This window comes from Triturus cristatus, chromosome 6 (assembly GCF_964204655.1).
Source record: "Triturus cristatus chromosome 6, aTriCri1.1, whole genome shotgun sequence".
In the NCBI taxonomy this organism is placed as follows: Eukaryota; Metazoa; Chordata; class Amphibia; order Caudata; family Salamandridae; genus Triturus; species Triturus cristatus.
The window spans coordinates 1679286630-1679311501 of NC_140589.1; the positions used below are offsets into that span (position 1 = coordinate 1679286630).

At 47.5% G+C, this 24872-nt stretch overlaps 1 protein-coding gene across 1 annotated transcript in view; it reads right to left on the reverse strand.

Moving 5' to 3' along the window:
• LPGAT1 (lysophosphatidylglycerol acyltransferase 1) overlaps positions 1–24872 on the reverse strand; it is a 601684-nt gene that overhangs the window by 226985 nt on the left and 349827 nt on the right. The window lies entirely within an intron of this gene.

The following is a 24872-nucleotide window of genomic DNA, read 5'->3' on the forward strand; positions in this document are numbered from 1 at the left end:
GTCTTTCACAACTGAAAACACACCTGGCTCTCTGCCGTTACCTCACTCAGGAATAGATGACAGCACAATTGAGACACAAGGTTACTGTAGGACACTTCAGGTCTCAATTTCCGTACTTTACAAGCTGTCCAAAGGACAAGTTGAAATTGACCAACGTTATGTCCAACTTTGGTAAACTACAGGTTATGCTGAAGACAGTAACATGTATACTTGCACACATTCAGATATATCAAGATAAATACCATATACAAACATAATTGAAGCTGGCATTAGCTTGTGATGTTGCAGTCAGCAACATCATGATGGAACCTGTAAATTACCACTGATTATTTATGCAGCTTTTATCAAGGAGATCAGAAAACACAGAGAGAGTGCGGGAAGCATCATGATGTCCTACCTCATTTTCAAAAGGGAGAATGATGCAAAACCAAGGTCTATGAATCCCACAAATGCAGTGCATACTTGTTACCACATATTATTTTTAGCCTTCCCGAAAACTACTTACAATTGGCACTCTACATCAGGAAAGGCAACCCTGGAGGGACCGCATACTGATGAGGATACACAGACTTCCATAAGGTTTGGAATACCAGGAAAAAGTGGGGAGGATTTTCAGTTGCAACCCCCTCATCCTCCTAGAAGAGGGCTAGCACAGTGACAGCTAGGCAATACCTCAGGATCAATAATCAACTGATCACATTATTGGATTAGAAAGAGAATGAGAAGAAAATAAGGCGGGTAGGGTATGTATACTGAGAAGAAGGGATTAAGAGATATACAAGGCTGGACATTTATTCACCCTGGCTGATTCTCCCTTCCAGTAGGTCTTCAGAAGCTAATCTTTTCAAGCTGAGCACCACGAGCGGTTTTAGGCTTGGAGCCCCGGCTTGCACAAGGATCACCACAGCTGATTAAGTTCTGATGCAAGAACCCGCCCAGGCTACACAAAAATCTAAACCCTATGAAAAGACCAATATTTTTCAGAAAGAGGTGGCTTCTTCAAAGCTCTATTGACCATGTAAATTGAGTCCAAACAAGTATTTTAGGCCCAAACACTAACGTCTCAAAGATTCATCCCTGCCGCCATCATCCCACACAATACTTCACACTTACAATACACATAACTGAACACTGACCAAACGTATGGCCTTCATCACAGTTTATGATACAAATTAAACAAACCAAATACAACTACAGCCCTATCATCACAAACCTTAAGAATTTGATAGCAAATAGGAGCTACCGGAATGCAATGATAAGGCTGTCAACCGGGAGGTGTGGCATTATTCCTGAAATTTTAGTGCAAGAGAAATAAAGGTGGTCAAACAGCAGGTGCACTGTTTTGGGACCAATAGTAGTTTGCATTACTAATTGCACTAATACAATGTTAACACATAATCAGCAGGAATAGTAGAAATGTGCAGCAATCTAATTTATTTATATTTATTAGTTAGGTTTATAAAGCGAGCAATTACCCAAGAGGGCATCCTGGGGGTAAAATGCTGAAGGGCATAAAGCAGAAGCCTAATAGGAAAAACAACCAGGATTTGAGGATTTTACCAAAAGTGAGGTGGTTAGAAGTGACTTACATTTCAAGGGGTTGAGAGTTCTAAGATTTAGCCGTAAAACTGTAGAATATTTTTTTAGAACGCAACAAAATAAATTAACTGTTCTGATGTTTCCGAATATCTATGAATTAGTACAAATTAAGCATTTGTTTTGTAATTCTTAAGTGTGGTGGAAACAAATATTTGAATACTGTTAGACCTGTCAGCCCTTTGGGTGGTCCCGCCTCATCATTATTTATTTTGTCCCACTTTTGCCTCAAACCCTGTTAGTATTTTTCCTTTTTGGGAACCACCAGACTTTTTAGTGTTGATGCAGGGTCAGGGAGCCATTTTCCCTACCCCTGGAACTTCTGTCTGAGGGCCTGAAACACAAAATGGTGGCCACCCATTGTCACCTGTGACATCACTGGAACCTACTAGTACCTTCCAGAACATTTTAGAACCCTGTGACAGTGTGAGGCAGGTTTAGAATGTTGGGAAGCCAGCTCAGAGTTGGCAGTTGGAGTAGGCAGTTGGCACCTGACTGGTGAAGGGAGAGCAGCACAACACTGAAGGAGGAAGGAGTGAGGCAGCAGGGGTGGAAACTTGTGCCTGGAGTGGGGTCCAGAAACCCACCCTTGATACTAGTCCCTACTGACTGAGCCCAGCCTATAGCCCTGTGTGGGATAAAGTCAAGAAGAACCAACTCAAGGACCTGAACAGCCGGAACAGGCCTTGAAAGTAAAGAACAGCAAGTTCCTGACCTGTCTATTGGTATCTTCCTGGAGTCCGACGCCGAGAAGCCTAGAGACCTGGGGCCGGAGGTGAAGAAGCGGCGCTGACTGGAAAGCAGACGTCGTACCCGGAGCCGCCAGAGGTCGAGAGAGGGCGCCGACGGAGGTCGTGGAGACACCAGAGGTCGAGGAGGAAGTCACCTGAGGTCGAGTGTGCGGCGTCGACGGGGGAGTGAAGTCCGCCCTCCGGAGTCGCCGGAGACCGAGGTGAATCGTACCAGAGGTCGGGAGTGGAGATCGCACTCCGGAGTCGCCGGAACCTGAAGGGAAGAGCACCGGAGGTCGGGAGTGGAGGTCGCACTCCGGAGACACCCGGAAGTAGGGAGATCGTGTCCCTGTGACGCCGGAGACCGACATCGAATCGAGGCTGCCCAGCGACATCGAGCCGAGGCCGCCCGCCGACATCGATCCGGAACCACCTCACGGCGTCGACAGGAACTGACATCGAGCCGAGGCCGTCTGCCGACATCGATCCGGAACCGCCTCACGGCGTCGACAAGAACTGAGATCGAGCCGAGGCCGGCTAGCGACATCGAACCGGAACCGCCTCACGGCGTCGACACGACTCCGGCGGAGTCGGAAGTTCATAAAGAGGGCAGTAAGTGGAATAGAGGGCGCCTAAGGCCCTGTGGAGCCCTGAGAGACCATCCTAGGGGCTAGAGAGGTGTTAGGACCAGCCTGGGAGTGCCAGGGGTGGACTGAGACTGATACAGTGACCTGTGTGAGGGGTTGTGTAGTTTGGGAGAGCCAGATTCCTAGATTACCCTTGATCTACCTCAGTTTTAGCCTCAGCCTTATCCAAGTTAGGTGAGACACCCTCAGGCCATCCACATAACCACAAGCTGTGACTGGGCCAAATCAACCCATAGTACCTCACAAATGTGACCTGATTTGAAAGTGGTCTGATGGCTTATATTTATTGAGAGTATTGTATTCTTTGTATTTATCCTATTTATTGTCTCACAGTATTTATTGTCTCACAGTATTTATTGTCTCACAGTATTTATTCCCTCACAGTATTTATTTGCCTATGTATTTTATGCACATCTAGTTATTCATTGATTATTTATGATCTGAGCTTATTTCTTTGACCTACCCTTTTTACAGAAGAAGCTTTGTGTACTGTAAGTGTGTTATTATTTATTTAACCTGCAACTAAGAGAAAACAAGATAAACACAGATATATTTTCATACATTTTTACGGTGTAGAGTCGTTTTTGGAACGGATGAACGCATGGTTATTGTGAGGGTGTGACGTACGCTTAACACGGCCTGACCCCCGACCGCTCGAGCCAAGCTACCCCTTGTGCTGGGAAACACCGGGTGACTGCTAACCCCGGTTGCCCGGGGTTTTCTTACATAATTGGTGTTCAGCGGTGGGATAGAGCTGTGCTTGCGTCCACTCGACAATAACTGTGGGTAGTCCATAGGCCTACACCGGGAGTTTTCTCAAAGCGGACTTCCTAATTCTGAGTTTTGTTTTTTCCAAATTTACTCTGGTGGTGGGAGGAGGTATTACAAAAGGTACCCCCCTGCATAGCTTCTGTAAACACCTGTCTTCTATTCTGAGTGGGCAAAATGGAGTTTGTGTTGGAAGATTTGGAAACTTACACTGTGGCCCAACTCAGAGAGTTTTGTCAGCGAGAGGGGGTGTATTGTCCCCCAGGTGCCAAGAAGGCTGAACTCCAGACCAGCTTGAGGGCTTGGGGGGAGGCATGACGGGAGAGTAAGGCTGAGCAGGAGGACAGGGATGGAGAGCCTCTTAGCGAGGGGGCTGGGTTGTACCAACCTGAGGTGGGGAACCTGTTAGCGGGGCCCAGAACACTTTCCAGGAAGGGCAGCACTGTCTCTAGCGGTGGCTTATCAGAAGTAGAATTAACTGACCGGAGGGAGAAAAGACAGCTCACATGGGAGTTGGCAAAGCTGGAGAAAGAGAAGGAGGGACAGAGGATGGCTCACGAGTTGAGGCTGAGGGAAATAGATCTCCAGATCCTACAAGTCGGGGCACACACCGTTCCTAATGGTGGCAGCAAAGACAAAGAAATCACCAGGGAAACCCAAACCCTATCTGCCAAAAGACATAGTAGCTAGCTATAGTGCAGGGGATGATATTGCCAAGTGGCTAGCGGCCTATGAGGTCTCTTTAAGGGCCCATGGGGTGCCAGAGAAGTACTGGGGAGGGGGATTGTACAAATACATGCCTCCAGCTGGTAGGGATGCATTATTGGCCCTAGAGCAGGATGAGCAGACCCACTACCCCACCATGAAAGTGTCGCTCGTAAGAAAGTTTGGACTAACACCCGAGAAATACAGACTGTTCTGATGTTTCCGAATATCTATGAATTAGTACAAATTAAGCATTTGTTTTGTAATTCTTAAGTGTGGTGGAAACAAATATTTGAATACCATCAAAACACATTAATACACAAGGTGATGACATTTGCACACTATTGTTGTGTGTAGAAAAAAAGTATTACGGTGCAAATGCAATGGTCATTTCAATTGCAAATAGGTTGCCTGTAATAGCTGTGCGTAACCCCACCATGCGTACTCCACACTATGCCACTCCAAGCCTTTCCACTCTGCCACACCACTACAATCTACACCACTCCATGACACAACACACCACTTTACTCTACGTTCCTCCACTCCACTTACCCGACTCCCACTCTACTCCATTCCAGTCTACTCCACTTCAATGTATCCCAATCTACCCACCCCACTTAACTTCAGTAAAATCTACCCCAATCTACTGCACTCCAATCTACCCCACTCCACTACAATCTACCACTCTCTACACCAGTCTACCCTACTCTTACCCATCCCATACACCCCATTCCAATGAACCCCATCTAACCCACTTCACTCCAGTCTACCTTCCTCCACGCCACCCAATCTACCCCACCCCACTCTACCTCATTCCAGTCTACCCCAACCCAATCTACCTCACTGAACTCTACTCCATTCCAATTTACCCCACTCCACTCAAAACTCCACTGAAATATATCCACTGTGCTCCAATTTACCCCACTCCCAACTACCTCATTCTACCCTCAACCCCATTCAACTCAACTTTACTATAATCCACCAATCTACCCCACTGCAATCTACACCAGTCCACCCCAATCTACCACGATAATCTACCCAACTCCAATTTACCCCAATCCACCCCAGTCTACCCCCATTCCACTCTGCCCTACTCCAATCTTCCCCACCCCACTCTATGCCAATAACTTAGCCATGATGAACAGCAGTCACACTGGTGTACAAAATGGCTGAAACACATTGCTAAATCCAATAGCTCTTGCATAGGCGACGGCTATTGGCTTTGGAAATATATATATATATTTTTTTTAAATCAATAAGAAGCTGGACTGCTCAGCACAAACTGGCAAAGGTTACCTTCACCGGCTTTAATAATCGACAATTCTTTTGAAAGCCATCCCTCTCTTACCCATCAGTGCTCGTTTTACTGTCATTTGTGTCATTGGATCATGTCTCAATTATTGCGATGCCCTCTACGTAGGCCTTCCACTGTATCTACTGAACAGACTTCAGCGTATCCAAAATAGGTCAGAAAGACGTCTTCTTGGTCTACCTCGTCATGTTTCAATGTCCTCCCATCTCAAACAGCTGCACAGGCTCCCTGTGGACACTTATGTTATTCAAGGGTCTGTGCATATACCTTAAATCCACACACAGCCATGCGTTGGAGTTTTCTAGGGAAGCAATTTAGTCGCTGTCTTCCAACTCGCAGCCTCTATTCAACATCCTCCATGCTTCTGACTTATTCCAAAGATTTAAAAAGTTTGCATGGGGGCCTGTGCTTTTTCCTTAGTTGCGGCTGAATCTTAGAACTCTCATCCTCTGGAAATGTCCCTCACTTCTATCCACCTCACTTTTGGGAACATCCTCAAATCCTGGTTGTTTTTCCTATTAGACTTCTGCTTTACGCCCTTGTTCTTCGGCATTTTACCCCCATGATGCCCTTTTGGGTAATTGCTGTCTTTATAAAGCTAACTAATAAAATAAATAAATTAGATTACTGCACATTTCTTCTATTCCTGCTGATTCTGTGTTAACGTTGTATTAGTGCAATTAGTAATGCAAAAGACTATTGGTCCAGGAGGGTGAATAAGATAAGTAATAAGTGTAAAACAGTGCACCTGCTGTTTGACATCTTTTACCACCTTTATTTCTCTTGCACTACAACTTCTCACAAGGATACTCAGCAGGATTGTCACAAATACTCTCACTGAAGTCAGAGAAAGAAAAGTACACCAAGCTTCCTAAGAAGAGAGAGATTGACATTTGACCACTGACTTTAAAAGCACAGCAAATGTAACAAGATCAGAACAAGATTTGAAGGCCTGGTTACAGAAAGCAAGTTTGTGGAAGAATACAGTAAACAAGGTTTGGGCGATAGGAGGGACAAACTCAAGCTGGGCAGCCTAAAGCAAATAGAAAGTCAGAAAATGCGAGTTACAATCCATAAAGCGAATAGTAAGCAACGGGGGAAATTCAGTACTAAGTCAGCTTTCTGAACTTCCCCCAAGATGTCTTTAGAAAACCAGACAACTCTGCTGTCTAGTAGGCTTCGACCTAAAGAACCATTACAGACAGTAGCTACGGGGATGATGCAGGCACCTAAAGAAGGTGACCACCAGTGATGTGACCAAATGGAGCTTTCTGGAATTCATCAATAAAGTTGCCGCTACGATGCACTTATGGAAATTAGGGCAAGCTATAGGAACATCTTTGTTGAGTCTCAAGATAATATAGGTGTTGTCAGCATAGGTCATAAATTCCAATTTAAATAACCTAATAAGTTTGGCTAAGTGTTCCACATAAATGTTGAAAAGGGTTGAGCTGAGCCTTGTAGAAATCCACATGTGGTGGAATTAAAGGTCATTTGATGAGGGTGACTGATACCACTTGATCACACACCTGAAGAAAGGATGAAAGTAATTCGCACTTGTACCTGCCTCATTCAGACAAAATTAAAGTTGAATGAGATACTGTAACAAGTAGTCAAGTACAATTGGAGGTCAGAGATGCTAGGACGGACCGTCCACTATAATCCCAAGTCATTCCAAGATGGGCAATAAAGTTTTATCATGGATGGGTCTGTCCTATGGTGGGTCCTAAAACCAGACTGTACCAGATTAATTGCAAAGTTCTTATTGACAAAAGAAGACAGTTTGGTGCAGACTGTTTTCTCAGTTTCTTTGGCTAAAAAAAAGGCAATTGAGATGGATGTTAATCGATGCTGCAGAGTTAGCAGTAGTTTAAAAAAAAAAAAAATCTTTAAAGAAGTGGGACAACTGCCAACTGCTTACATTGCATAGGGACATAAGCAGTTTCAAAACAGATGGTACAAACCCTTGGGCAAAACACTCAGATCCAAGATGATAAATGGGAGAGGAGCAAGGAGCTCAATTTTGTGGCCAAGATCAGAGCACACGTCTGACCTATATTGAGGGGAGAGAATTCCTACAAAATAAGAGCCCTCAGGTTGGTTATGGGAATCCTGAAGAATTTGTGGGGACTAAATGGTAGCACTGGAGGCAAAAGTGGAACTGGACGGAGATACACCAGGGCGCGAGAGATTGCCATGGTTTACTGAAGGCAAAATGGAAAAACTTACATAAAGAGGGTTAGATAATATGTTACATATTTTAAAGAGTTCTTTAGAGGAATCACCAGCTGATTCATTCCAAAGAGTATATACTAGGAGGCGCGAGTGCCTGAACTTTTTTGTAATTTTTTAATGCCACATGGCAGGTAATCGTGGATGTGGAATAGTAGTCCCTACACCACAGACTTTTCAACGTTTTACAAGATCTTTTGTTCATTCTCAAACATTCCATGTACCAGAGGGCTGACGGGATTGACCTACAGGAGTTGACATATTTAATAGGGGGGGCACATTATTAGCATTAGCAGTCTATAGAAGCTAAAAGATTGGAGCTCAGATTGACTGGGTGGTTATCTAAAAAGTCTATCAACATGGCCTTGCTGATCTTAGAAAGACTTTGTATGGTGTGACTACTACCTGCAAAGGTCGAAGAAGGAAGGGTAATGCAGGAGGTAACAGCTGCAAGGTCCATCCACCTAAGTGTAATAGAGTGAAGCGGAGTGATCAAATTAGCAGAAGAGGAAATCAGGTTAATAATGTGAGCAGAATTTGCACCATTTCCACAGCACTCTAAATGAGGCTGAATGTGCTTTTGTTAAAGTGTGTGTACATGTCTGTATGTTTTTTAATAGAATGTACGAGTGCATTTAAGAGGAATTCAGCAATCTACAACAATAGCTATGGGGTAGGATCTGTGCTCGATATACCAATAAAATAAACCTGAACCATGCACTATTCCCATTTTTAATGCAAGCTAACCTAGGTGAGATGCACAGACCACGGCTTGTGGCATTTTCCACTGCAAAGTTTCATCACAGATGATTCAGTCTTACATCTTATGTAAACAATCATTTTAGCACAGTGTTAAGCTAAACACAAGCTAAGTCTGTGTGACTGCTATTTGACCCACAGTCAACACATCGCTTGTACTGTAGAGGCAACCTACATGCAATCAATTGATATTAATTATACATGTACTTCAAACATGGAATGCTTGCATCGGAGTGTGTGTTTAGTAGACTTGACATATACAAACTTTGGTACCTCCTACCAACAAAGGTTAATTTTAGGCAGACGTTGCTTTTCACGCATGACCATAGCCAAACCAAAGACAGGAGGCGTGGAATATGGGAGGAAGGATCATGGCGAGGGAACATAAGTATAACCGAGCCAGAGTGGGGTAGAAAAGAGAGCAAAGGGGGCATAATCCCCAACAGTTACTTAACAACGAGTTAATGGGACAAATGCAGCATAAGAAGAGTAGTCTTCACAACATGGTGGATAGAAAGCAAGTGAGATTTGGTCCTAATTTCCACAGCAAGATATTTCCAGAAGAGGAAATTTGCACCGGAGAATGACTGACAATGCATGAGAGGTTACACTATCTGACAGACCACCACAGAAATTCTACTGAGAAATGTCCACAAAAATCCACTCTCAAGATACATAAAGTACACTCATCTTATTATTACTCCGCCTAAAATACTCCTTGTACTTCTGGTTCCTTAGAAAACATTTCACAGTAATTAGCCAGTCATCCCCTTCATTAGACCTTCGTTGCTCTTCCAAATTAGACTCGTAATTTCTGGCCATGTACTCCTGCAGCCTACACTGCAGCCTAACCTTGCAATGAAGGTGACGCTGGGTGCCTGGATTCGGTGATTTTCTAAACATCTTTTACACAATCGCCTGCCAAGATAAATCATTAGCCAAGGCTGACTGCCTACAGTCCTTGAACATGCGATTTGTGCGCTTCACAAATCCATTTGACCTAGTCACACAAAACAGTGAGCTTGAGTTCTACATCATGCTCCTTCAAGAGAGTCCTAATCTCATTTGAACAAATGTAAACATCAACGTCTGTTATTAGTCTAATGATTCCTTTAGTGCTTAAAGCAATTCAACGAAATCATCAGTTTTGAAAACAATTCTAAGAAATGTTAATAATGCACTCTCGAGTAACTATACCCACAGATGTGGCCTCAGACCCCTTCATAAAATAATCTGTTTATCTCAGTCAACCAGTAAATTAACAGGTTCCACAGTCCCAAGTGTCAACTGTACCCCTGTTTTTCAAGGCAGCCACCTGATGCAAAGAATTACAGTATTCTGTAGCTTAACACTTGTGGTCCAATTGACACAACTTTACTAGCTGTGTTAATTTCCACGTATCCATTAGCGTTACATTTTCCATTCAGGGCAAGGGATGTTTATTCTCTCTTAAAACACATGCAGGAACCAACCTTTCATTTCAAAATAGCAGTTCGATGCTGTTGGAAACGCCCACTCCCACTCCGCAGGGTGGTGGTGGACTCCCCGAACACACTGTGGTAGCTTGGCTCGAGTGGTCAGGAAACAGGCGCAGTGCTAAGCATACAATATACCCATACAATAACCATGCGTGCATCCGTTCCAAAAACGACTCTACACCGTAAAAATTATGAAAATATTCTTTCTTTATCTTTTTCTCTTAGTTGCTGATTGGAAAAATAAATAAGACAATCACAATATACAAGTTTCAATTAGTGCAGGTCAAATAAATATTGGCTGTTTGATGAAATAAATAGGGGTGATCATAAATAACCGGGCATAAATACAAGTGCAATATATACAGACAATTAAATACTTTGAGGCAATAAATACTGTACCAATAAATATTGTACACCATCAAGTCCTGTGGACCTATAAATATAGTGCAGCAATAAATAGGTAAAAATTCAATAAATACAGTACCCCCAATAAATAATTAAAAGTATACAGCAACACTCATGTAATCAGATGACACTTCAATTCTTAAGGGCTGATTTGGCCCAGGCACAGCTTGTAGGGTTGTGGAAGGCTTGAGGGGGGCTACTCCCTGGCTGGGACAAGGCTGAGGCCTAAGCTGAGGTAGATCAAAGGGGGGGAATACCAGTGCCCTGGCTTTCTCTCTCCACACAACCTCTCTAGGTTAGTCCCAGTTCACCCCTTGCACAGTCAGGTTGGTTTCAGCACCTCCCTAGCCCCTTAGAGCAGTCTCTCAGGTCTCCACAGGGCCTTAGGCGCCCTCTACTCCACTTACTGCCCTTTTTCTGATGTTCCGACGCCGCTGAAGTCGTGTCGACGCCGTGAGGCGGCTCCGGTTCGGTCTCGGCGGCCTCGGCACAATGTCAGTTCTTTGACGACGCCGGTAGGCGGTTCCGGTCCGATGTCGGTGGCCTCGGTTCGATCTCGACCTCCGATTCGACGGCGTCGGGCAGTCTCTTCACGATGTCGACTTCGGGCGGCTCCGGTCCGATGGCGCTCTCGGCTCCGATGACGTCAGCCGGCCTGGCCTCGATGTCGACTTCCGGCGACTCCGGGGTGCGATCCTCACCCCCGACCTCCGGTGCTCCTCCACACAGGTTCCGGGCGACTCCGGAGTGCGATCCTCACTCCCGACCTCCGGTGCTCCTCTACCTCGGTCTCCGACGACTCCGGAGGGCGGACTTCACTCCTCCGATGACGCCGCTCGCTCGACCTCGGTTCACTTCCTCCTCGACCTCTGGTATTCCTCACGACCTCCGTCGGCGCCCTCTCACGACCTCAGGCGGCTCCGGGTACGACGTCTGCTACTTCAGTCAGCGCCGCTTCTCCACCTCGGGCTCCAGGTCTTCAGGCTACTCGACGCCCGACTCCAGGGAAACCAGTTCTCAGGTCAGAATCTTGCTGTTTTCTTGGTTCTAAGGCCTGTTCCTGCTGTCCAGGTCCTTAGGATAAGTTTCCTCTGTCTTCTTCCCACACAGGGCTATAGGCTGGGATCCATCAGTAGGGACAAGTATCAAGGGTGGGTTTATGGACCCCACTCCAGGCACAAGTTTCCACCCCTGCTGCTTCACTCCTTCCTCCTTCACTGTTGTGCTCCTCTCTCTTCACCAGTCAGGTGCCAACTGCCAGCTCCAACTGCCAACTGCCTCTCTTATCCTCCCAACATTCTAAACGGTCTCCAACTGTCACAGAGTTCTGGAATCTCCTGGAATGTTCTGGAAGGTGCTGGTAGGTTCCAGTGGATGCTGGTGATGTCACAGGTGGCCACCATTTTGTGCTTCAGGCCCTCAGACAGAAGTTTCAGGGGTAGCTAAAATGGCTCCCTGAATCTGCAGCAACACGAAAAAGTCTGGTGGTTCCCAAAAAGGAAAAATTCAAACAGGGTTTGAGGCAAAAGTGGGACAAAATAAATAATGATGAGGAGGGACCACCCAAAGGGCTGACAGGTCTAACACGCGTCCCCCCCAGCTGAAAGTGGGGAGAGCTACCCAACCCCTTGGGAGTTCTCATCACTAAGGCGGAAATACCTTGAGAGACCGTCTGCATTGGCGTGGTCCACTCCAGGCCGATGTTCCACCTGAAAGTCCATCCCCTGTAGGGAAATAGACCACCTCAACAACTTGGGATTCTCCCCCTTCATTTGCATCAGCCAACGAAGGGGTCTGTGGTCGGTCTGAACAAGGAAGTGCGAGCCAAACAGGTATGGCCGCAACTTCTTCAGAGCCCATACCACTGCAAAGGCTTCACGCTCTATTGCACTCCACTTCTGTTCCCTGGGAAGTAGTCTCCGGGATAGGAAGACCACGGGTTGATCCAGACCCTCTTCGTTGAGTTGCGATAACACTGCCCCAATGCCATGTTCTGATGCATCTGTCTGGACAATGAACTTCTTGGAAAAGTCTGGGGCCCTTAAGACCGGGGCCTCGCACATGGCTTTCTTCAATTTCTCAAAGGCTTGCTGACAAGCCTCCGTCCAGACTACCCGTCGAGGTTGTTTCTTGGACGTGAGCTCCGTGAGAGGGGCTACGATGGTACCGTACCCCTTCACGAAGCGGCGATAGTATCCCGTGAGGCCCAAAAATGCTCGGACCTCAGTCTGTGTCTTGGGGGGTTCCCAGGCCATGATGGCCTCGATCTTCGCCTGGAGGGGTTGCACCGTTCCCCTACCCACCAAGTGTCCAAGGTACACTACCGACCCCTGCCCGATCTGGCACTTGCTGGCCTTGATCGTCAATCCAGCTTGTCTCAGGGCCTGGAGAACAGCTTGCAGGTGACGCAAGTGATCCTCCCAGCTGTTACTGAAGACGGCTATGTCATCCAGATAAGCAGCAGAGAAACTCTCCATTCCGGTGAGGATCTGGTTTACCAGGCGCTGAAACGTGGCAGGTGCGTTCTTGAGCCCAAAGGGCATCACACAGAACTGGTAGTGGCCATTGGGCGTGGAGAAGGCTGACCTTTCCCTTGCTCCATCTGTCAAAGAGATCTGCCAGTACCCCGAAGTAAGGTCAAAGGTACTTAGATATTGGGCAGCTCCCAGCCGGTCAATCAATTCATCCGCCCTAGGGATCGGATGAGCATCAGTTTTTGTCACTGAATTCAGTCCCCGGTAGTCCACACAGAACCTCAGTTCTGGTTGGGCACCCGGTGGTGCAGCTTTTGGTACTAACACCACCGGACTAGACCAGGGGCTGCTAGAAGGTTCAATCACTCCTAGCTCCAGCATCTTAGTGACTTCACTATGAATGCTGGCCTTCACCTTGTCTGACATCCGGTAGATCTTGGACTTCACAGGTGGGCTGTCTCCTGTGTCCACGTCATGGACGCACAGGTGAGTCCTACCCGGGACAAGGGAGAACAACGCAGAGTACTGCCCCAGGGCCTGGCGACAGTCCTCCTGCTGTTCAGGAGTTAGAGATGGGGAGAGAATCACTCCCTCCACCGACCCATCCTTTTCCTGAGACGCAAACAGATCAGGGAGAGGCTCGCTTTCCACGTCCTCTCCTCCGTCAGGCACCATCATCAAGATGACTTCGGGCCTCTCGTGGTGGGGTTTGAGGCGGTTGGCATGCAGCACCCGCAGGGGCTGACGAGGGGTCTTCAGGTCCACCAAGTAGGTAGCCTTACCCTTCTTCTCCAACACCTCAAAGGGTCCTGACCAGCGATCCTGAAGGGCACTAAGCTCTCCTGGTTCGATCACCCACACCTTCTGGCCAGGCTCCAACTCCACCGGGTGAGCGTTGTGGTCATACCACGCCTTCATCACTGCTTGGCTGGCTTCCAGGTTGTCAGAAGCTTGCTTCCACAACTTAGCCATTTGGCTCCGGAAGGCCAGCATGTAGCTCACCACATCCTGGGGAAGCTTTCTGGGAGTTCTTTCCCATCCGTCTCTCACCAGGTTAAGAGGTCCACGTACAGGGTGCCCATACAGAAGCTCGAAGGGGCTGAAGCCCACTCCCTTCTGTGGCACTTCCCTGTAGGAAAAAAGTAAACAGGGTAGGAGGACGTCCCATTTCCTCCGCAGGCTTTCAGGCAGACTTCTGATCATGCCTTTTAAGGTTTTGTTAAACCTTTCCACTAGACCATTGGTCTGGGGGTGGTAAGGAGTTGTGAACCGGTAGGTCACTCCACACTCCTTCCACATTGCCCGCATATATGCTGACATGAAGTTGGTCCCCCTGTCGGACACAACTTCCTTGGGAAAACCCACTCGGGTAAAGATTCCCATCAGGGCCCTAGCCACAACAGGTGCTGTTATGGTCCTCAGAGGTATTGCCTCTGGGTACCGTGTGGCATGATCCACCAGAACCAGGATAAACCTGTGACCAGCTGTAGTTGGTGGATCTAATGGACCCACAATGTCGATGCCCACCCTTTCAAAGGGGGTGCTAACGACAGGAAGTGGTTCCAGGGGAGCTTTCAGCTTCACCCCTGTTTTCCCACTGGCTTGGCAAGACACACATGTCCGGCAGTAGGTATCGGACGTCACTTTCATCTGAGGCCAATAAAAGTGTGGGACAAGACGGGCGAAGGTCTTGTCTTGCCCCAGGTGTCCTGCCAATGGTATCTCGTGAGCCAACTCCAAAAGGAAGGCTCGATAACGTTGAGGAACTACCAAGGCTCGTGACGATCCATGTAGGGGTGCCTTGGGTTCACTGTAGAGGAGGCCATCCTCCCAGTAAACACTGTAGTTCCCTTCAACGTTCCCTGCTGCCTGGGCTTCGGCCTGTCGCCTCAGCCCCTCAAGGGTAGGGCACTCCCTCTGGCCCTGGCAGAATTCCTCCCTGGACGGCCCTCCCTCCACGTGCCACTCGGCCGGGATGGGTAAGTCCTCCAGGTTGGTAACGTCCCCCTCCGCAGACTCCTGGCCCACCACCTCCGGTGGCCTATCCGTCCTACGGGGTGGAGACGCCGAGGCAGGCTCCTCCTGTCCTCGGTTCTTCCCTTGACTGGCAGCTGGCTGGGCCTTTGTTCCAGGCTCCAGCCGGAATGAACTCCCTCTTCGGGTAGTCTCGGACCTTGTGCTAACACAGGCCCAGTCAGGTGTACCCAGCATCTCGGTGTGAGTCCGGTATTCCACCTCCTTCCAAGCGTTGTGCTCCATGTCATTGCCCAGCAGACAATCGACTGGCACGGCAGGGCTTACGGCAACTCGAAGTGAACCTGCAACCCCCCCCCCATTCAAAGGGAACCTCGGCCACTGGATAGTGACCTGTTCTGCCGTCAGCCATCGCGGCTGGGTGGAGTACATCGGGAATTACCTGCTCTGGAGACACCAGTTGGCTACGCACCATAGTCATACTGGCTCCTGTGTCTCTCAGAGCCTCCCCTCTTTGGCCGTTGATGGTGATCCACTGCCCATACTTTGCGGTATTTGCGGGCACCTGGATCTTGGGAACCATCTCCCGTTCTCCCAGGGACACTAAAGTGACACCCGCCCACTCCCTTCCCTTAGTTAAGGGCATCTCCTCCCCGAGCACTACACTAGCTACTCCGGGGGGCTTTCCTCCAGTGGGAGGGGGTGATCGTTTCTGACACTTCGGATCTCCTTTATAGTGTCCAACGCCACCGCACTCATAGCAATGGACAACCCTTGGCTGCTGACTCTGGCCAGGATTAGGGTTTCTGGGTGGGTTAGCCTTAGAGGTGAATCCTGTTCCCTTCCCTTGGAAGTTATTTTGGGGGCCTTTGGAGAACTCCTTTTTCTTTTCCCCTCCCGCTTTCTTCTGGGGGGCGCCCTGTCCGGCCTTTTGAGTATCCCCTCCAGTCCCCCTTGTGGACACCCGGGTACTAGCCCAAATGTCCGCCTCCTCAGCAAGCTTCCGGGGACTGGTCAGCTTGCTATCCACCAGGTGTTGCCGCAGTTCAGGGAAACATTTCTCGAGTAGGTGTTCCTTCAGTACTAGGTCAAACAGCTCCTCGTAGTTCCTTACTTCACTGCCCTGAATCCAACCTTCCAGTGCCTTCTTTGCATAGTCCAGGAAGTCCACCCAATTCTGTGTGCCCAGTTTGTGACTACCCCTGAACTTCTGTCTGTACTTTTCAGGTGTTAGTCCAAACTTTCTGATGAGCGCCAGTTTCATGGTGGGGTAGTGGGTCTGCTCATCCTCTTCGAGGGCCAATAAAGCATCCCTACCAGCTGGAGGCATGTACTTATACAATCCCCCTCCCCAGTACTTCACTGGAACCCCATGGGCCCTCAACGAGACCTCATAGGCTGCTAGCCACTTGGCGATGTCGTCACCCGCCCCATAGCTAGCTACTATGTCCTTTGGCAGGTAAGGTTTGGGTTCCCTGGTGGACTCTTGGATTTGGCTGCCACCATTAGGAACAGTTGGTGCTCCAATTCTTAGGATCTGAAGCTCTATCTCTTTCAGTCTTATCTCATGAGCCATCCTCTCTTTCTCCGTCTCATGAGCCAACCTCTGTTCCTCCTTCTCCTTCTCCAGCTTTGCTAAATCCCATGTGAGCTGTCTTTTCTCTCTCCGATCTGCTAACTCCACGCTGGATAAGCCCCCGCTAGAGACAGTGCTGCCCTTCCTAGAAAGTGTCCTGGGCCCTGCTGACAGGTTCCCCACCTCAGGTTGGTACATCTCAGCCCCCTCGGGGTCAGGCTCTCCATCCCTGTCTTCCTCCTCAGCCTTGCTTTCTCGGCGTGCCTCCCCCCAAGCCCTTAAGCTGGTTTGGAGTGCACCCTTCTTTGCTCCTGGGGGACAGTACACCCCCTCCCGCTGGCAAAACTCCCTGAGTTGGGCCACAGTGTACGTTTCTAAATCTTCCAGTACAAACTCCATCTTGCCCACTCAGGTTAGAGGACAGGTTTTGTGCAGTAACAATGCAGGGTGGTACCTTTAGTAATACCTCCTCCCACCACCAGAGTAAATTTGGAAAAAACAAAAACCCACAATTAGGAAGGCCGCTCTTGAGAAAACTCCCGGTGTAGGCCTATGGACTACCCACAGTTATTGTTGAGTATATGTAGGCACAGCTCTATCCCACCGCTGAACACCAATTTATGTTGGAAACGCCCACTCCCACTCCGCAGGGTGGTGGTGGACTCCCCGAACACACTGTGGTAGCTTGGCTCGAGTGGTCAGGAAACAGGCGCAGTGCTAAGCATACAATATACCCATACAATAACCATGCGCGCATCCGTTCCAAAAACGACTCTACACCGTAAAAATTATGAAAATATTCTTTCTTTATCTTTTTCTCTTAGTTGCTGATTGGAAAAATAAATAAGACAATCACAATATACAAGTTTCAATTAGTGCAGGTCAAATAAATATTGGCTGTTTGATGAAATAAATAGGGGTGATCATAAATAACCGGGCATAAATACAAGTGCAATATATACAGACAATTAAATACTTTGAGGCAATAAATACTGTACCAATAAATATTGTACACCATCAAGTCCTGTGGACCTATAAATATAGTGCAGCAATAAATAGGTAAAAATTCAATAAATACAGTACCCCCAATAAATAATTAAAAGTATACAGCAACACTCATGTAATCAGATGACACTTCAATTCTTAAGGGCTGATTTGGCCCAGGCACAGCTTGTAGGGTTGTGGAAGGCTTGAGGGGGGCTACTCCCTGGCTGGGACAAATGAGGCCTAAGCTGAGGTAGATCAAAGGGGGGAATACCAGTGCCCTGGCTTTCTCTCTCCACACAACCTCTCTAGGTTAGTCCCAGTTCACCCCTTGCACAGTCAGGTTGGTTTCAGCACCTCCCTAGCCCCTTAGAGCAGTCTCTCAGGTCTCCACAGGGCCTTAGGCGCCCTCTACTCCACTTACTGCCCTTTTTCTGATGTTCCGACGCCGCTGAAGTCGTGTCGACGCCGTGAGGCGGCTCCGGTTCGGTCTCGGCGGCCTCGGCACAATGTCAGTTCTTTGACGACGCCGGTAGGCGGTTCCGGTCCGATGTCGGTGGCCTCGGTTCGATCTCGACCTCCGATTCGACGGCGTCGGGCAGTCTCTTCACGATGTCGACTTCGGGCGGCTCCGGTCCGATGGCGCTCTCGGCTCCGATGACGTCGGCCGGCCTGGCCTCGATGTCGACTTCCGGCGACTCCGGGGTGCGATCCTCACCCCCGACCTCCGGTGCTCCTCCACACAGGTTCCGGGCGACTCCGGAGTGCGATCCTCACTCCCGACCTCCGGTGCTCCTCTACCTCGGTCTCCGACGACTCCGGAGGGCGGACTTCACTCCTCCGATGACGCCGCTCGCTCGACCTCGGTTCACTTCCTCCTCGACCTCTGGTATTCCTCACGACCTCCGTCGGCGCCCTCTCACGACCTCAGGCGGCTCCGGGTACGACGTCTGCTACTTCAGTCAGCGCCGCTTCTCCACCTCGGGCTCCAGGTCTTCAGGCTACTCGACGCCCGACTCCAGGGAAACCAGTTCTCAGGTCAGAATCTTGCTGTTTTCTTGGTTCTAAGGCCTGTTCCTGCTGTCCAGGTCCTTAGGATAAGTTTCCTCTGTCTTCTTCCCACACAGGGCTATAGGCTGGGATCCATCAGTAGGGACAAGTATCAAGGGTGGGTTTATGGACCCCACTCCAGGCACAAGTTTCCACCCCTGCTGCTTCACTCCTTCCTCCTTCACTGTTGTGCTCCTCTCTCTTCACCAGTCAGGTGCCAACTGCCAGCTCCAACTGCCAACTGCCTCTCTTATCCTCCCAACATTCTAAACGGTCTCCAACTGTCACAGAGTTCTGGAATCTCCTGGAATGTTCTGGAAGGTGCTGGTAGGTTCCAGTGGATGCTGGTGATGTCACAGGTGGCCACCATTTTGTGCTTCAGGCCCTCAGACAGAAGTTTCAGGGGTAGCTAAAATGGCTCCCTGAATCTGCAGCAACACGAAAAAGTCTGGTGGTTCCCAAAAAGGAAAAATTCAAACAGGGTTTGAGGCAAAAGTGGGACAAAATAAATAATGATGAGGGACCACCCAAAGGGCTGACAGGTCTAACAGATGCAATGGTGCTCATCTTCAAGTGTCTGAAGAGAAAGCCATAAGGACCTAGAAGGTATGTCCTCTCCATGTGGAAAAGGCCAGAATATTGAATCTTTCTGCAGGTGCACATGAGCTAATAGTTGCACCATCCACTGGCCGCCGCCGTACAATATTTGCTTTTATAGCCACTGTTGACTTTTCTAGGTAGTATGTCTTTAGTTTTAAAAGGAATACATGGGTTGATGATTACTAGTGTTGTGATCTCACCTCCTTCTCACCTTCATATATATTCGTATTTCCATCTCTTATAATCATTTGCTTAAGGGAAGCTGAACTCACAAGAAGATTTCCTTGCTCTTAGTTGCACTGCAGCATTCTTAAAACCTATGCCTACCAGGGCAAGTGTTATTTTGATGCTTTCCCCTCAAAACAAGAAGGGAGGCATGACATGTGCCCTTATTGTCCGTTTCAGAATAATTTAGTATTCGAACATCAGCTTTCAAATTTTGGGGGAAAGTATTTCCTTGTGTTCTTACTATGGAGATAGCAAGCTGAGACAATAGATATATGAGCATTTCAATATGCATGTATGTAATGAGTATGTAGTGGCTGGCCACCAATAGACAGGCAGCCTCAACATATGGAACACATGTTTAGGATAAAATGTGCAAACAGGCGATTTAGGTTATTTCCAAAGGAACAGTGACCTGATATTGAAGACCACTAGTGACTCGAATGTATTCAAAGACTTTCAAACTATTAGTCAGCATACAACACAATCCAAAACAGCAGCCTGCGGAAAAACACAGCTGAAGCAATTATGGATGTGAAAGGAATGATGGGTTGTGACAGCGTGGGCCAGCATGACAAAGACAGTGGCCAGCATCGCTCATGTTAACCGAGTCATTCATTTAGTTTCCAAAGGAAGGAAAGCAGCTTGTTTGCACACATTTTCTGTCACTGATGCCAGCTGGCCTACAAACAGGTGTTCATGCTGACGTCCAAGAACTAACCGTGCAAGAAAACCAAATCAAATCCTCCATGTCGGCTTGTCGGAAAAGGAAAACAAAAACGATGGAGACAGTCAGTTCTGTTTGAGCACCATGTAAGAGTTCGGTCCATCTATTTATCCATCCATTCAAGCAATTTTGCTTGAATTTGCCAACTGAATGAAGTTTAGTCTGTTTCTGGGCATCTGAATTGCGCCCATATGTGGATACCTTGCTCAGCTGTGCTTGATGGACTTTGACTTGCCTGCTTCCCGTGCAAAGTAGTCAAACCAGAGGATAAAATATGGATACTCATATTTTCACAGGACATCCTTCACGATACATCTAGGACGCTAACAGTCAATATACTTCATATGGCTACATCCCAGAACACTGTGCCAAAATACCATGCTCAGGTCCTCTCTGTGGAGCAGACCAGAATACCACCAAAAAGCTGGGAAGAGTATGCAACGGCAGCATACCTGTTAAACTTGCACCTTGCTACGAGCCACTGTGAATGCCACCGAGGTCAGTGATTTTTTTCTGCATCCCCCATGCTGTGCATTGATTATGTAGCAGTAGTTGAGGAACATGCCAGCACAGGCGAGCAGCTGGCGAGCCAAAGGCAAGCCAGTCTGCGCCTGGATGGCTCCGGGGCTAGGATCATTGATGGTTTTAAGTTTGCCCAGATTAAATACTCCAAATAAGAGTTGTTAGCACTTGTCATCACCTTGCCTAGGGCCTGCCATCATGGGTTAGACATGCCTATGGATGGGAATAGATGTGTGAACTGTTGGTTCTCACCCCTATCCCGGAAGATGAGGCAAGTCACAACCCTAAGACCTCAGCTAAGTTCTTCTCTATGAACTGCAGGTGGTTAGTTCAACAAACTGGGTATGTATGACTTTCTGGAAGAGCATCTACCAGATGTGGTCTTCCTTACTGAGACGTGACGTGGCTCTTGTGGAGGATTCCTCCCCAGACCTACTACAAGCCATTCCAAAAGGATTTCGCGCCCCCCCATCCCCCCGGGTCCTACCTCCAACTTTGTTCTTTGTTCCGAGGTTAGCAGATGTCTTGTTCCCTCTGGTACAAATCCAATTTTATGGTGGCGGAGATCTGAACCTGCACTTTGATGACCGCACTTGTCTCACAGATACAACAGTGACTGTAGGACTGGAGGGTTTGCAGCTCCGCCAATATGTGACATCCACCACACACAGGTTGGAGCACACTCTGGATCCTATTTTTTATAATCTGGCAGATATAGCTATTAAGCAACCAATTCCACTTTTATGGCCTGATCACTTTGCCGTTCCTTTTCTGGTTTCCTATGTGAAAGGGCTATTAGTCACGCATCTGCCGTTGCAGGGCGGGCTAACCAGTGGGCAAAAGTGACTCCTTTGGAATTTGTCTTGACACAGCTGTTGCACAAGTAGACAAATGGACTAATGGAGCATTAGACAAATTGCCCCTCTAGAGAACTGACCTTTTATAAACCAAAACCATGGCTGAAGGGTTTAATGAGGAGTTGAGAGTGTTAAATAAAGAAGCTAAGTGATTGGAGGCCTTTGGCACAGACCGCATGATCCTGCTTGCAAAATGGAGTACAAGGCAGCAATAAAAATCTACTTCGGTGGCATAAACAAATCTTGGTGTGAATACTAGATCAGTAAATTTTGAACTGCCCAAAACTCCTTGCTTGGTTCAGTTCTTCTAGGATAAGGTGGCTAAATTTCACCCCTATTGAGACTGAAGAGCTGACCGCACTTTATGTTGCCTTGAAGTCAGAATCTCAGTTGAACCCAGCCTCTCCATCCATTTTGGTACGAGGCTAGGAGATGGTCTACCCAGTAGTGGGTGAGTTGATTAACAGCTCCCTGACCTCTGGCCAGGTACAGGGGAGATGGAAGCAAGCTATGGTGAATTCACTTCTTAATAAAACGGCGCAGAATCCTTCCAAGTCGGAAAAATATCACAGAGAAGTATGTCAACAAGCAGCTATCGAGCTTCATAAGAGTCAAGACCTATTACAAAGGACACATTCAGGTCTCTGCCCCATATACAGCACTGAGTCAGCATTGCTGCTGGCAACAGAGTCAATTCTGCAGCATTGTTGATGTTGTATCCAATGCCGCATTCAACACCGTGTCCCACAATATTTTGATAGAGAGACTTTGAAACTGCGGGGTGGGACATAAAGCATTGCAATGGGTCACCTCTTTTTAGCAGGGTGGAACCTTTCAGGTGTCGCAAAAAACCCTCCAGTCAAAGGTGTTCCATATGAAGCAACGGGTGCCACAGGGTTCTTCTTTGAGCCCAATCTTGTTTAACATAAACATGCGACCATTTGGCGGATATCAAAAGCTAGGGCTTCACGATTGTGTCATATGCAGATGACCCTCAGCTTATCACGCTGTCAAAGAATTCCACAGATATGGCCTCTCCCTGTGCCTCTGCCTGGCAGAGGCTGCTAGATGGATGGACCTGAACTGCCTCAAATTCAATGTGGGAAAGACAGGGGTTTTGACACTGGGCAATCAGTCGTACATCTGTCTACTGCATGGTATCCGGAAGAGCTGGGTCCAGTTTCTGATCCTTAACCTAAGGTCAAGAATCGCAACATTTGGGTGAATGAAAAACTGTCTTTTGACAGTCAAATCACTGCAGTTGCTGGAAAATACTTTGGACTTCTCAAAATGTTGAGGAAACTTTGGCACGTCTTACCAGAGTCAGCTAGAAAGACAGTAGAGCAGGCCTTGATTGTTTCAAGGCTTACATAGAGTAGGATAAAGAGACTAAATAAAGTGGAGAACGCGGCGGCCTGGCTCCTACTGAATCTGCCATGGGGTTACAGCCTATAGGGACTGCATTTGAGCTGCTTCATTGGCTGCCAGTGAGGCGGAGAGCCTCATTTAAAGCCTTGAGTTAGTGCTACAAAGCTCTGAAAAACAGAGGCCCACGGTACGCAATTTCATTGGTTAGACCTTGTATACCGCCGATGAACTTAAGATCGGCAGGAGAAAGGTTGGCTATTGTTCCCAGAGTTAAGAAAGTGTGCATGGGCAGAAGTTCGTTTTGTTATCTAGCACCAAAACCTTGGAATGCACTGCCCCAACAGTTTGGCAGGCCCAGTCATAATGCCTTTTAAGGAAAAATCTGAAAACTTTTTTTTCACTTCGGGATTTAAGGGGGCTTAGAACTGAAGGGGGGGCTGGTGGATACCTGTACCTAGTGCTGGGACACCTCATATGAGGTAGCTATGCGCTCTAGAAATCACATTATTATAAAGTCCAGTTGGGAGGTTGGGCAGAAGTGAGTGTGGGCTTGTGAACAGTAGTTTTTAGAACCTTTGTCCTATTTGTGCTTCCTGACTGACCTGAAAGTCTACTGAGTAGTGTTTGGTAAATGCATGGACAGATGACACACTGCTGCCATTCAAGATTTCATTTATGGGTGCATTGGTTATGAATGCTAGGGGGGGGGGCTTTTTCCTACTGGAGTGTGCTATTGGTCTTTCTTTTAATGGCACTCCCAATAATTTGTAGCATGTGTGGATGGTCTGTACTGTTCGTCTTGTAATGGTTCTCTTTGTGACTGGCATCCCCATTTATTTAGGTGCAAAAGAAATAAAGAATTTAATTAACTAGGAGTACGGTTTTGTCTCTTAAGTAGAAAATAACTGTTCTTCTAACATCCAATGTCTGTAGTGCTCCTTCTGTGCCGTCTTTGGCCGTTGAAAAAAGGCTGGTAGCTAGACTGTTTAGGGGAAAACTTGTGAGTTTGTCCTCATATCCTTATGAATTTGTAGGTATGGTTCTTGTGCTACGAGGTCCTTAGTTCTCTAAGTAACGATGTGCTGGCCACCAAAAAGATGTTTGTAGTAATTGTAGTTGTGCCATGAGCAATGGCTCAAAAGATGCTTCCACTAGTTACTTCCGAACTAGGTTAAAGTTCAGCATAGGTGTAGGTGCTGACCTTGGTAGTGCACTTTTTTTTAACCACTTACAGGAGCCTCTTAATGACTAGTAAGGTAAAATTACTTACATGTAGTGCCCTTTGTATATCGTTTTGGTTGCTAGGTGTACCTTTGTGGATGCGTTCAAGAGTTCCTTGTCCAATAAATATGTTGGGTAGCTCATTGCAGTGATATCTCTAGTTGTGTTGTGCTTTAGATTCTATTTCCTGCATCAGTGAGCAAATCTGTTCAACATAATCATTTACGTGTTGCTGGTCTCGTAGCTACCCTTAGCACCCCCAAGCATCTCTGAGGCAGGCCCATGGAACTAAACTCTGTCCTCAGGAGCCATGCTGCCAGTGTAAGGCTGTTAAGATCTGGGTGACACACCTGTCCAATTTATATAATTAACAAGTTATTTGAGATTGGCACCTTCATTATCTAGTCTTGAGCCATTCCCACCAGACCTGAATATGTTATTTCTCTGCCTCATTGCGGGGCTATTAGTATCATTGTCATGGTTGTCGGTTTGCACATTTTTATCTTTAGTGGTACTGGTTTTATTGGTAGAAAAAGCATGCAAAGGTCTTTGACCAGTCTATTGCTAGGGCAATCTCTATAGACAGAGGATGCTGGCACCTGGATGTGAACGTTTTTGCCATTTTGCATTTGCTTGTGTAGTAAACAGGTTTAATGCAGTC